Below are 14,382 nucleotides of genomic sequence, written 5' to 3'. Positions count from 1 at the left end.
TATCACATCTCTCTCTCTCTCTCTCTCAAAAAAAAAAAAAAAAAAAAAAGGAAAGGAAATCTAGAAAATATGGTTGAGAGATTTGTCTTGCTTCTTGTTTACAGAATCCCAGTGCTTTTCTTGGGTTGATTGAGGTTGGAATATGTTTTTTTTATAAAGATGCATTAATGAAAAATAGTTATGATTCTTGTATTTCGATCTCAACTCACCCGATCTTATTGATTTGTTCTCCTCCCATTTATCTGTACAAAGCATCTCATGGGCCTTTGTTCGTTAACGTTGCATGTTTCTACTGTTTCTAGTGAGTAAAGTGTATTAAAGTTATTACCATTTGGGATTTGTACCAATATGAAGATATGCCTTGCAGAAATTGCTTTTGTTTGTTACAATATGTAATTTGTGTTGAGCCTGCGTATTCATGCAGATAAAACTTCAATTCATCTTTTAGGTGAAAAATCGAATGTGTCTTACTTGAGTATTCTTTTGTTGGATGAATAGGCGTGACATGAGTTACGTGTAATTTTTTTTTTTTTTTGGCTCTTCCTCAAATTAATCAAGTATGCTTGCGAGGTTTCTTTCATTATGTGGTTGGAATATTCTCTTAAAGTGTAGGAAGAACTTCTTGCTTGAAAGATGACCTAGATATATTTATATATTTTTTAAGGAAATCTGTATAGTTTTGTTTGACAAACAAATGCACAGGTGCATCATTCGTTGATGGCTCACCCCCTCATTTTCCATCGCCTTCTTTATCATCTTACTATATCTCATTAACATTGCTCTGATTGATTCACATGTTGGAATGATAAAGATTATGAGGGGTTGTGTTGTGAAGTTTTTTTTTCTTGATATAAAACCTGGGAGGTTTTCTTTAAATCCGATTACATTGAGAAAGATTTCTGTAGAGTGAGATTTAGTTGTTTGAAGCATTTCACCAATTTGAATAAATTGAAGCTTTCAGTTCATATTAATTTAGAGATTGGATACATTCGGTTTTGTGGTTTCTTGTTTTCCATATGACCCGAGAGTGAGAATTTGCTAGATTTCTATTGGATGTTTGGTATTCTTATGCTATGGGATATTTCTAATACCCTATTGCCTGATTGTTGAAATTGAGAGCAGAGAAATTCATTTCTCTTTTTGTAAGAAAGAGGGAATGGACACGTGAGAGCTCAGATACATTTAGATATAAGCATATTGTTATCATGAAAGATGAGTGACTGCTCCTGCTTCATTTTGAATAGTTGTATTTTCTTTTTTCTCCTTTACAAAAATCTGAGAGAATCAGTGGTTGATTATAAAAGAATGGATCGTGTGGTTTTTCTTGAGAGATAAAGTATGGAAGGATTCGGTCACATGTTTTATTGTACGTGGTGTGAAAGTTCCAAACTGTTTTGGGAACGAGTTATGTGCAGATTTTTCACCTCTTTTGTGTGCCAAACTGTTTTGGGAACGAGTTATATGCAGATTTCCACTGCTTTTGTGTTCCAAACTATTTTGGGAGCAAAGTATATGCAGATTTTCACTGATTTTGTGTTTGGAACTATTTTGGGAATGAGTTAGATGCATATTTCCACTCATTTTCTTTTTGTGTTCCAAGCTATCTTGGAAACGAATATCAGAGAGCATTCATTCTTTTATATATATATATATATATTTGAGAAATGTTGGGATTTTTTTTTTGTGCCTTAAAAGAAATGTTGTTGTTTCATGCCGATTGGAAAGCCTCCTCGAGCTTTGGAAAGAAATGTTTACATGTGTGCAAGAAGATTTTGGTTAGATTGGAAAATCTCATATGCATTTTTTTTATGTCGAATTGTATGTGAGCATTTGGTAGAATATGATCGGTGAAGCTTTATACATATATTCGTGCTTTGTTTTATAAGTGTGCATTCTCTTCTTACGATTTAAAAAAAAACAGTGTTTGTTTTTTTTTTTTAGACGGACTTCTTGCTCGAGGAATGGTTTATATTATCTTTGAATATCTTAACTTTGGCAAGGGTTGTTTATTATGCAGGGGAGCAAATTCATGAATTTGGGTTTACAAGCTTCTTTTGAGATTTTGTGTGGCATACAGTGTGAAGGTGGAAACTTTTGGTAGGAAATATTCACGGGCCTTACGTTTCAAATGTAATTATTCTTGTAGAATTAATTCAACATTGCATTATGCTATTGGGTTATTTTCTTGAGCTTCGAAGATGAGTCTTATGTGGTTACGTTGATGGAGTATTTTCCTGAGAATGACAAAATGGTATAAAAACCACTTTCTTAGAATTATATAGTAGTTGTGTTTTGACATCAAACAAATTAGTTGCTTGTTGCTTGATTTGGAGAAATATAACTTTGACTTTCATACATGTATAGTTTCATTAAGATAGCGTTGGTGGAGATATGAAGGAAGATTTGGTATCTGTTCAAAACTTCATCTATGAACTCCAAAAGTCTATTTTCCCACATTTCTTTGGTTACTTAGTGATCATGAGTCTTGGGAAGAATATCTTGCATTACCTCATGTTGAATGTTCATTTTTGGAAGGAGTGTTGAAATGCCTCTTTGTGTAAGTGAAGTGCAGTTGCTTGAAATACTTCTTGTTAGCGTTGGTGGAATGAAGTGTGTTGGTAAGTAAGTTTGTTTGAAGGATGGTTGGAAGGTTGTTAAAAAGAAAGACATAGCTCGTTTTCTCCCCTTTACTTCTTTCCCATTCCCTTTCTACTACTTCTCTTTTCTTTGTGCCTCTAGATAAATAAGGAAAAAAATGTATTAGGTATTTCCAAAACCCAAAATCCCAAGGAGCAAACAACCAAGCTAGTGAGCAAGCCCGAAGAAAGGTACGTTCTTATTTAATTGCATTTCATTTCAGTTATTTATCTATTAAATATTATTGTGCGCTAATATAACCTTTTACCTTTTCTGTGTTCTTTGCGAGGTGTTTTTGGGAAAGGAAAAAAAAAGACAAGGAACTTCGGAGCACTAGACGAAGAAGCATAGACAATCGGATCCGAGCATCAGTCGTTTCATTCATTCTGGTGGGGGCACTACGGTCAGAACTATCGGGTCATAGCTCCCGATGCTGTAAGTTTCTTAGAACTTAGAAGCCTTTAGAAGCCCTTTATGCGTGCGCTTCCCCACCCTTAGGACCTTGTAGAAACTTCAATTATTAGGTTTTTTTTTCTTATTTTATTATAGATCACTAAACCCTTTTACACACACGTACATGTCCAAAGGGTTAGAAACAACTTTTTTCTTCCTTACAACACTAGTGACACCTAAGGGCAATAATTAAGGATCGAGTCATAAAAAATTTAGACTTTGGGTGCATGCTCCTTTTAGGATAGAAACATAAAACATAGAAAACTTAGTGACACGTTTTCTTAGGATTAGTGTGCCATAATTTATTAATCATTAGTAAAAAAAACCTATAACAATCCAAGTCAAAATGCATAGAAAATCCTTAACTTTCAATCAAAGTGTAACCAACACACATAATCACTAAAATATAAAATGAGAATGTGAACTTAAAGTAAAACTGATCAATCGATTAATCACCTTCTAACAAGTCCCAAATCTAAAAGATGTGAACAAATTTAACTCAAACCCAAAAGATTCCTGATCCCCTTTTTGGGAACTGGGAAGAATAATATTTGATTCTAAATCGAGAGTATATGTAATTAACCAGCGCCCGTGGGAAACGAAATTTCACAACAAATAAACCCCATTCGAGCTAATGTATCGGGCGGGGGAAGCCCCGTGACACTGATCAAGTAATGCATACTATCACCCATCGAGGTGCGTGAGCGAAAATCGCTATCCTCAATGGTTGATCGTATGTACGATCTAATCTGTCCTTCCATTGTCCCGCTTGAGAAGAGCGCGGAGGCCTGCGATCGCTTTTATACCTCGGGGTGGTGCGGTCTTATACCCTCTGCACTCTGCTGCGGCGGTGTCCTTTTGGAGGTCCACAATTTGTAGTTCCAAATTCTTAGAATGCATGACCGACTTATACAATAACATTAAAAAATTAAAAATTAATTGCTTCAAGTTAGAAGAGTAAAAAGTATGCTGATATCACCGCAACTTGCTCCCTTTTTTTGACACAACAAACATATATTAAGTATCGAAGAACACTCTCCAGCAGTAAAATAACAAATAATTGGCTGTCGCAAGTGCTACGGGGATAACAAAAATATACCTTACAATACTAGTACGTGTAAAGATGGAGTACATCAATCTTCCTCTAAAGTAATCAATCCAAATTTAGCCAAGTTAGATAACTATTTAAATGGAGGATTTGTTAGATGGCCTCAAATTTTTTTGATAACAGATGACCTCCATGTTACTCCAATGCCCCTTTTATCTTTCAAACAGGTCTTAACTTGCCATGTAGATCACCTTGAGAAGAAGGAGAAGACAATTTGAAGGCTCAGGTGAGGTTTCTTAATGATAATGCTTAATTCTAAGATATTTGTAAGTTTGCATTTGCATTATTATTGTAGTTTAGCATGAATTGAGGAAGATGCTTATTAGTTTTGGATTTTAATTATGTTGTAGGTTTGTGCTATGCTTAAATCCACACTGATATCCAAAATAGCACTTAGTGATGCACTCTCACCTTATTACAAGTAGCGATGCATAATAGTTTTTTATGCCTTTAGAAGGGCATTTTTTGAGATAATTGGGAAGTGCTACTCTATTGAATCGATAAGAACTCCATAATCAATAGCTTTTTTCTAACAAAATTTTTGGAAATTATGTGATCTATTTTCAGTTCCATGTTTGCATGCAACCATTTTCAACCATTTATTTTTATTTGATTAGTTACTCGATATTTTTATCTAAAAATTAATAATAATTAAAGCATGATAAAGATAGTGTGATTTAACATTGGTTGGCTGGAGAAAGCACTTAAAAGAAAATGACAATTTTTTTTTTCTTTTGAATAGCCCTTTATAAGCTGATCAAAACAGTTAGGAAATAAACTCATTATCATTTTTGTGGTGATTAGCATGTCCTTATTTGGTGCATGACACTTGATAATATTTGTTTGATTTAATGTAAAAAAGATTATCAAAGTACTCCAAATATAGGAATTTTAAAATTATTGGTGTTTCCTCTGAAGTAAAAGAAATGTAGCATAAATTTTAAAGTGTTTGAAATTAATCATTTAATTCAATTTTGGTGTATTTGAAAATAATTAAATTTGATTAATTCTAAGTGCATCTTTAATTCTCTATTATTGCCACTACAAGACACCACAGCTGCACAACCTCTCGCTCACCGACTGATCTCATATCCATTGCAGGCCGCATTGCCCACCATACTCCACATATCATTGCTACCACCATAGTCGTAGCCCGCTTGCTACTAGCCACCACCATTGTTGTGCTTTACACTGTATTCATTTTACTTAAGTCAAATAAAAAATTATAATCATTTGCATTTATTTTATGCTAATCAAAACAATTTCAAAAATTTCAAATACATTACATTCTTTTTAAACTCAATTACATTTTACTTTTTATTCCTTTTTTATTCATTCAAATGGCCTCCAATAGCTCTTATTTTTAAATCCAAAAAATCCCCTACTGGCCAGATCACGTCACTGGCCACCTTCCAAGCTCTACTACCCATCCCAACTCTAGCCCTCTTCCCCATTCACTTTGGCCAAGCAAAGAGGGCGGCGGGATGATTTTATTGTCCAAACAGTTGAACTACAGCAGCTCGAACCATGAAAGAAATGTAAGGGGACTGTCGGGGTCTTCTTCTTCCATTCGGCCAAAATAAAAAGGGAAAAGCTGCTTCCATTTTGGATGACTGGAGACATATACAAGAGAAGAAAAGGTAAGAGGAGCATTCAAACATTTTCTCTACATGTTTTGCAAGTTTCAAATCTAATAAAAATATAGTTTGGAGCTTCATAAGTTTGCTTCTCAAGATGTCCGACAGTGAAAATGTTTCATAGTTTTCTTAAGCTGTTGTTTATCCATTTCCCGATTCAGCTAATGTTGTAGTGAGAAGTATGATATATGTTAATTATTTTCTCCTTAAACGAAGCATTGCAACTCTCATGAGGGAGTTAAACATTCAAAATGATAAAAGATACCTGTATTAGTACCTGTACACACTTGTATTCTGTTACCATTCTTATACCTGTATATAGTATTAGGACTTAGGATCAGCTCTATATATTGAGCTCCTGTATATGCCTTTTGTATTCGATAATAATGAAACTTAGTTCATTCTCGGTTTTCATGGTATTAGAACAGGTTCCTTCTTCCTCCTCTCTTTGAGTTTCTTTCTTCTTTCTTTCTCGTCTTCTCTTTCCTCTTTTTCCTGGCAATGGATGTCTCCTCTACATCTCAGACTGCAAATCATCAAGAAATCGCGTTGGACGATAGTTGCGCCACACCTGTCGCTCTCAAATTTGTGATATCTAACATCAAGATCATCGTACCTACACAACTTTCTCCCTATAATTACCTTGTATGGCGATCTCAAGTGCTCAAACTATTGAATGCAAATGGATTCTCCTCCTTTCTCCTCCCGTCGGCCTCCTCTCCTGCTCTGTACAGAGATCCCCAGATGGCCGCAAAGAATCCAATTTGAAATACAATGAATGGATTCTTGTTGATCAAAACCTGGCAGCAACATTGTGTTTTTCCCTCTCACCATCGATTCTTCTATATGTCATTCATCTTGAATCAACTTCTGCTATTTGGTCTACTATCGAACGTCAACTTCAATTGTCCAATTGATCACGCGTTATACATCTAAAAAATGAGCTACACAATGTTCAGATGAAAAACCAGATGTTGGTGCAATATCTCACACAAATTAATACCATTGTGGACAACAAAACCTCGGCGGGAGCAATTCTTGATCAAGAAGACATCATTCTTTACACATTGAATGGTCTCTCACTCTCATACAACACCTTCAAGACGTCTATACGCATGATGTTGCATCCAATCGATCTTGGATAATCTTTATTCCTTGTTGATCAACGAAGAAATAAATATTCAAGCAGAATTTGTCCGACAACTTACCGTAAGTAACTCGTCTACTGCGCTTTATTCCCACCGAGGATGCGATCGACGAGGACGTGGATGATCTTCATTTCAATCATCAAGAATGAATAACGCCAGTAACCTTCAATGTCAAATTTGTAACAAACGTGGGCACTCTGCAAACAATTGCTGACATCTACTAAACACTTATGTCAACCCATCTGAAGCTCAATCTCATAACTCTTCGTCTCGGGCCATGGTTGCGACGATTGACAACACAAATTCGGACTAGTACATGTATTTGGGAGCATCAACATATATTACAAATTCCTTTGATAATCTATCGCAAGCCACTTCGTACAGCGGAAATGACAATATCACGATAGGTGATGGCTGATCTTTACCTATTGCTTATTCCGGCAGTGGTATTCTGCCAACACCTTATCATAAGCTTAATCTTCACTCTCTATTTCATGTTCCAAATTTGTTTCACAATCTTTTATCTATTTCTAATCTAACTCAAGATAACAATGAATATGTGTGTTTTGATCCTCACGGCTTTGTTATTAAGGGCTTGAAGACAAATCGAACTCTTCTATCGGGTCCAAGTAGCAAGGGGTCATACCCTGTTTGCTCGACCAATTCTCAATCTTCCTCATCAAACTTCATCTCTGTGGCACCAAAGACTTGGTCATCCGCATCCTCAAACCATCCATATATTTTCTACAAATAATAAATTTCTGCATATACCAAATAATGTTTCTTTTTTCTCTAACGGTAAGGCCTCCAAAGGCCATAAACTTCTGTTTTCTACATCTTTTGATAGAGCATTTTTTCCGCTAGCTATCATTCACTCTAATGTTTGGGGTCCTTCCCTGGTTCATTCACATCAAGGATTCATGTATTACGTTGCTTTTATAGACGATTTCTCACGATTTACTTTAGTTTTTCCTATGAGACACAAATATGAAGTTTTCTCTATTTTTCTTAATTTTAAATGTTTTGTCAAAGAACAAACTAACTTTCAGATTAAATGTATCCGCTCTGATGGCGGCACGGAATACTTGAATTCCAACTCCAGTAATTTCCTTACCCAACAAGGTATTCAAAATCGAACATCCTGCCCCTACACGCTTGAACAAAACGACTCGCACGTTGCTGAACAATGTCTTGCTTCCTCACTCATTTTAGCCAGATGCTGTCCTAACGGCATCATATCTTATTAACCGTCTACCATCCTCAACAAACAACTTCACTCTTTCTAAGGTAATGAAAAAATTTGTGAACGCAGACTTTGTCAAAAGATTGATGGATAATTGATTTGCTTTTATAACAAATCAAATATCCTCCTTATTTTATTATAAAATAAATTCATGATTTATTCTCCTAATTGGAACGATAGGAGAATGTGTTTATCATCCTTTTAGATGATTTATACATTCCTTATGCTGCATCCGATTAGGAAAATAAATTATAGTTTTCTTTCTTTAGAATTGACAGGAGGACATTAGTTTACCCTTTGGGGCGGTATGATGTATAACTATGTAGATCTATGTTGCATCGATACGGATACGAAACAAGTCAATTCTTAAAAATACAGGATACATATACGGCGCGAATACAACATTATAATATATAAATCATACATAAAAAATTAAGTAATCAAAGCGTAGTATTTGAAATGACAAAAAAATTGAATTGATCTCTAATAGATCATCATCATATCTAATTCTTACGTGACTAGAGCTCATGAATTTGAAATATAAAAATTTTCGAGTAAAAGTGTAGATATAATGTAGATATGTTGGATATGTTGGGGGTCCAAGGGGGCGATGCCCCCTGGCAGTGTTCAACCTAGTACCGAGTGTTGCGGAGAGGTACTGAGCGTTACCGAGTTCTGGTACCGAGCAGTACTGAGTACCGAGCGGTACCAACTTCCTGTATCATTTTTTCCTTTTTTAATAGGATATGGGTATCTGATACGTGTCCGGTCAAATTTAAATAATATTTTAATTGAATACGGCAAAGCCGTGTACGACACATATCCGTTCCTTATCGGAGGCGTATCTGTCTCCGACATGTGTTCGATACATCATGCCTCATAAATAGGAGTATCTGTGCTACATAGATGTAAATTTAAAAAAAAAAAAAATCTTAAAATATAAATAAACCAAATCATGTGGGAATCGAAGCATTTTAAATTTTAAAAATTAAAGAGTTTTCACACCCTTATCGACAACAATGCCGCAACCGGCTCACATATTGACACCGAGGATATCATTCGTTATATACTCAGTGGGCTGCCATCCTCCTAAAACTCATTCAAAGCAGCCATTATAACTTTCCTTCTCCCCATGAGCCTTGAAGTTATGTATTCCCTCCTCTACAGTGAAGAAATATATATACAAAATGAAATACAGAAGGATACTCATCCTCTACCCGACAACCAAGTCATCTATGCCTCTAGCATTAGCTCGATCAGAGGCAAATCGTTTCTATAAAGATCAACTGCGGTCACGAAGCTCGCTTTAAGACAACGAATACTACTAGCTGACCCCCATCCGCTCTCAGTTTCAACACACAACGACCAACCTACCAAATCTACGATAAAATTGGCCCTTTCACCCTGTCTTGCTTGCACGGATGTAATCTTCAATATACCCGCTCTCCTTCCTGGACTCTGAGAGCTCTACTATCACATCCCCAACCTCCACTAACCACTGAATGTGTCTTGACCTCTAGCATATATACCCATCTAACTTATGAAGCCTACAACCTGCAACACTCCACTACATATCAAGGAACTGACTCAATCTCTATTGCCAACGGCTCCTCCCTTCCCATTCAACACAGCGGCCAAGGTATTCTTCCCCAACCGGATCCAACTCATAAGCTCTGTCTCCTTAACCTTTTTCACGTCCCTTCCCTCTCTCATAACCTCCTTTCTATTTTTTAGCTCACTTCAATAATAATTTCTACATTTCCTTTGATGTAAATGACTTTGCCATCACCGATCTTCAGGACAATCACACTCTGCTCTGTGGAAAATTCTGCGATGGACTTTATCCCATTCGAACGACAACATCTCCCACCATTCAAGCTCTTCATTCCAAACTCGCCTCAATACCACTTTGGCATGCACGCCTCGGCCATCTTCACAACCGAGTAATGTCTATTTTATCTAGGTTAATTCCTTATTTATGTAATTCTCCATCTTCATTTCTCTGTCAATCTTATAAAGTGGCCAAAAGTCATAAGCTAGCTTTTCCCAAAAGGTAAAATCATGTTATTAAACCACCTTGTTACAAATATCTTAGAATTAAGAATTACTATGGAGACTCATCACCTCAGCCCTTCCAATAGTCATATCCCTCTTCTTAACATTGCCAATCTTGAGCCTTTGCTTTCCTCAGATCTAATGTAAAGATAAAACAAACAATAAAGCAATATGGAGCTCACCCATTATAAAAAAAATTGAATTTTTTAACAAATCATTCATCTAAGTTTTTATTTTTCATGGCTAACTTTGGATTGATTTCTTCAAAGCAGGATTGTTGTACTCCATTCTTACACTTAGCCATACAAGATACATTTTTATTATCTCTTTTGCACATTTTACACTCATTTATACATTCTATGACTTTTATAGATTCTTCTTTGATATATAATATTTGTTTGTTGTAGCAACAAAAGTAAAGAAATTGTGATGATATTATCATATTTTTTTGCTTCCTTTAACTTGAAGTAAATAAATTTTAATTCTTGAATCCTATTGTATAAGTTGTGTATGCATCATAAGGAATTGAAATAACTAATGAACTTAATATTGAGCTAAGAGGAAATGTGAGAAAATTAAATAACTTATTAGCAAATTCATCACCAAGCTCCTTACACACCATTTTGTTATTTATTTTATTTATAATGAGTATAATATATAACTTCTCTGTTTCGAGTTGTGCATTGTCTTTGCTTTCAAAATATTGCATCTTCATTTCTTCGACAATCGAGCAAATGCACAAATTAGGAAAATAAATCTTTGTCAGCACTTTCTTTCCTTCTAGTAATTTATTCAATAAATTCAAAAGCTGAAAAATCAATCATCAAAGTAAAAAATTTCTTGAACAAAAAAAGAGTCCTAAATGAATTAAAAGAAGAATTTTAAGGGAATCTCTCTTTTTTTTGAATTTTGAGGTTCTCTCCTCCATGAGATAAATCTTTTATACCAAACTCATTCAGTATATCATAATAGTGTGACACTGAAATTGGTTTGACAAGAAAATTATCGGTTATTATGAACTTGACACTCTTTTTCTTAACAAATTCCATATTTTATTGTTATAACTTTTTTTCATAGCCCAACTTCATTCATAGCCTCTCTATAATAATGACATCTTGTGCCACCAGCATTGGAGTAATAACATATAGAGTGTGATACACAGCCTTACATTTTTGCAGTGATAGAGTTCTCTTGGGTTACTGTCGTCATTCATATTAAGCTTTAAATTTTTATAATGTTCTTTGACTGCGCTGCGAGGGCTGAGAAATATATTCCTGCAAGCCTTAGTCTACCAGTGCTGTTGGTCGCCAAGCTTTTCGATGCTGTCATAGAGGTCAATAGATTGCATGCCAGAGTTTTTGGAGAGAACCTTGACATTAGTGTCCAACAGTAGAGTTAGGAAGGTCAATAGAATGTGAGCGAAGTCGGTACAGACTTCTCCAAACAACGCTCGTTTCTTATTATCCACCAAAACCTTTAAATATAGTATTGTCTCGTAAGCTCATATATGGTAGACACAGAATAAAAGTTTTAGTTGTCCAGATCAGAGATGAATGCATAAGAACAATAAGCAATAAGTAATAAACTGCAGGTAATAATAATGTATTTTTATAATGAATATATTATTGGAGATGAAGTTGAATGATAAGTTTATATTTAAAAGAAATTAATAAAAAAAAAAGAAATTAACATATATCTTATACCACTGTTTATATATATATATACATATACATATATATAAACAGTATATTTAACATTTTATAAGTTTGCTACATATGGTTATTGGCTGTTGATGTTGCTTCTTTTTCTTATATATAAGCACATCGATCCAGCTCTAATAATAGAGAGAAAACTGCAAGCGCTGAGGCTCAAATTATAACGGAGTTTCGAGCAGTCATGAGAACTAATCATCATCTTCTTATTCTTCTTATCATCCTTTTCTTTTCACTTGTCGGAAAAATCACATCAGCTGCCAGAGGCGGCGAGCTTCGCCGGAAAGACTTTTCCGGCGACTTCATCTTCGGAACAGCCTCCTCGGCTTATCAGGTGTGTTTCAGAGGCTGTAAATAAATAATAAAATTGAGTATTTGATTTTATGCACTTTTGAAGTATTTTCTTCGTGTCGTAGTAGCTAGCGATTGAAACTAATTGCGTGACTAAAGATCAGTTGGGGCAAAAAATAAAATTCAGAGGGTCAAATTACAAATAATTTTTACTATACTAGAGCTTACTTTTTTTTTAGGAAGAACAATTTTCCCTCTGAGCACTACATAGTTCAGCCCTTATCATGACTGTAAGTAAAAGTATGAAGGAGATGTAAGTGAAGGCGGCAGAGGACCAAACATTTGGGACACTTACACATAGCTATCGAGGTCTCTCTCTCTCTCTCTCTGAGTAAATTATTTTTAGAAGATTTAAATAGGAAAAAAATTATAGGAGAATATCTTTATTTCAAAATATTTAAATTTATATTTAGACTAATGAACTCATGATATTATATAAAAATAATAATCTTAATATAAATTTATAAACTTTAAAGTCCATTCTAAAAAAATATGTGAGAATATTTTTAAGTAAATTTTAATTTATTTAAAGTTATTCATAAAATCAATTTACATATTTATTATTATTATTATAATAAAATCAATTTACATATCTAACCATTAATTATCTATATTTAATAATATACTTTTTAAATTATTTGTAATTTGACTCTCTGAATTTTATTTTTTGCCCCAACTGATCTTTAGTCACGCAATTAGTTTCAATCGCTAGCTACTACGACACGAAGAAAATACTTCAAAAGTGCATAAAATCAAATACTCAATTTTATTATTTATTTCCAGCCTCTGAAACACACCTGATAAGCCGAGGAGGCTGTTCCGAAGATGAAGTCGCCGGGAAAGTCTTTCCGGCGAAGCTCGCCGCCTCTGGCAACTGATGCGATTTTTCCGACAAGTGAAAAGAAGAGGATGATAAGAAGAATAAGAAGATGATGGTTAGTTCTCATGACTGCTCGAAACTCCGTTATAATTTGAGCCTCAGCGCTTGCAGTTTTCTCTCTATTATTAGAGCTGGATTGATGTGCTTATATATAAGAAAAAGAAGCAACATCAGCAGCCAATAACCATATGTAGCAAACTTATAAAATGCTATTCCACTTCCAAACTTATAAAATGTTAAAATAATGTAGCAAAGCTCGCAACAAATATTTTTAACACCATATGATAAAATCAGTCCTTAGTAAAATTATTCAACAAATTCTTAGCTTATAAGTGTAAAACCATAATAACTGGCACATGTAAATCTAATATTCTTTGTATAAATATAAATAGTGGTGTAAGGTGCAAGCTAATTTCTTTTGAGTATAAGTTTGTTTTTCCACTTATCTTCAAGAATATATTAATTCATTGTAAAAATATATTCTTATTACATGTAGTTTATTACTTATTGCGTTATGTTTTCAGGCATTTATCTCTGATTTGAACAACTAGAACATTTATTCTGAGCCTATCATCTATGACCGACGAGATAAAATTATCTTTGAAGGTTTTGGTGAATAATGAAAAGAAATAATAATTTTTTGGAGAAGTCAGTACCGACTTCATCCACATTCTCTTGAGTTTTTTCTCTATCGTTGTACATCATTGTTAAGCTTCTCTCTAAAAACTCTGGTCTGCAGTCTATTGGCAACATCTATGACAGCATCGAGAAGCTTGACAACCAACAATACTAGTGGACTAAGTCTTGTAGGAATATGTTTATTAGCCATTGTAGTGCAGTAAAAAAACATTGTGATGATTTAAAGCTCAAGATGGATGACGACCCTAACCCAAAAGAGATCTATCATTGCAAAATGGAAGACTGCATATTATGCTCTATATGTTATTTCTCATATGTTAGGGACACAAGATGCCATAATTGTGTAGAGATTATGAATGAAGTTGAACTATTGAAAAGGTTAAAATAATAGAGGATGATGGAGTATTTGTTAAGAAAAAATAACGTCAAGCTTATAATAACGGATAATTTTTTTGTCAAACCAATTTCAGTGTCACATTACTATGATATACTTAAAGAGTTTGCTATAGAAGATTTATC

At 34.4% G+C, this 14,382-nt stretch overlaps 1 pseudogene; it reads left to right on the top strand.

Moving 5' to 3' along the window:
* The window catches only part of LOC110096561, a 48,726-nt pseudogene that overhangs the window by 2,468 nt on the left and 31,876 nt on the right, over window positions 1-14,382 (top strand).

This window comes from Dendrobium catenatum, unplaced genomic scaffold, assembly GCF_001605985.2.
Source record: "Dendrobium catenatum unplaced genomic scaffold, ASM160598v2 fragScaff_scaffold_1220, whole genome shotgun sequence".
Taxonomy (NCBI): domain Eukaryota; kingdom Viridiplantae; phylum Streptophyta; class Magnoliopsida; order Asparagales; family Orchidaceae; genus Dendrobium; species Dendrobium catenatum.
Note: the sequence above shows the minus strand (reverse complement) of the source record. Positions and strands in the feature narration are given on the sequence as shown.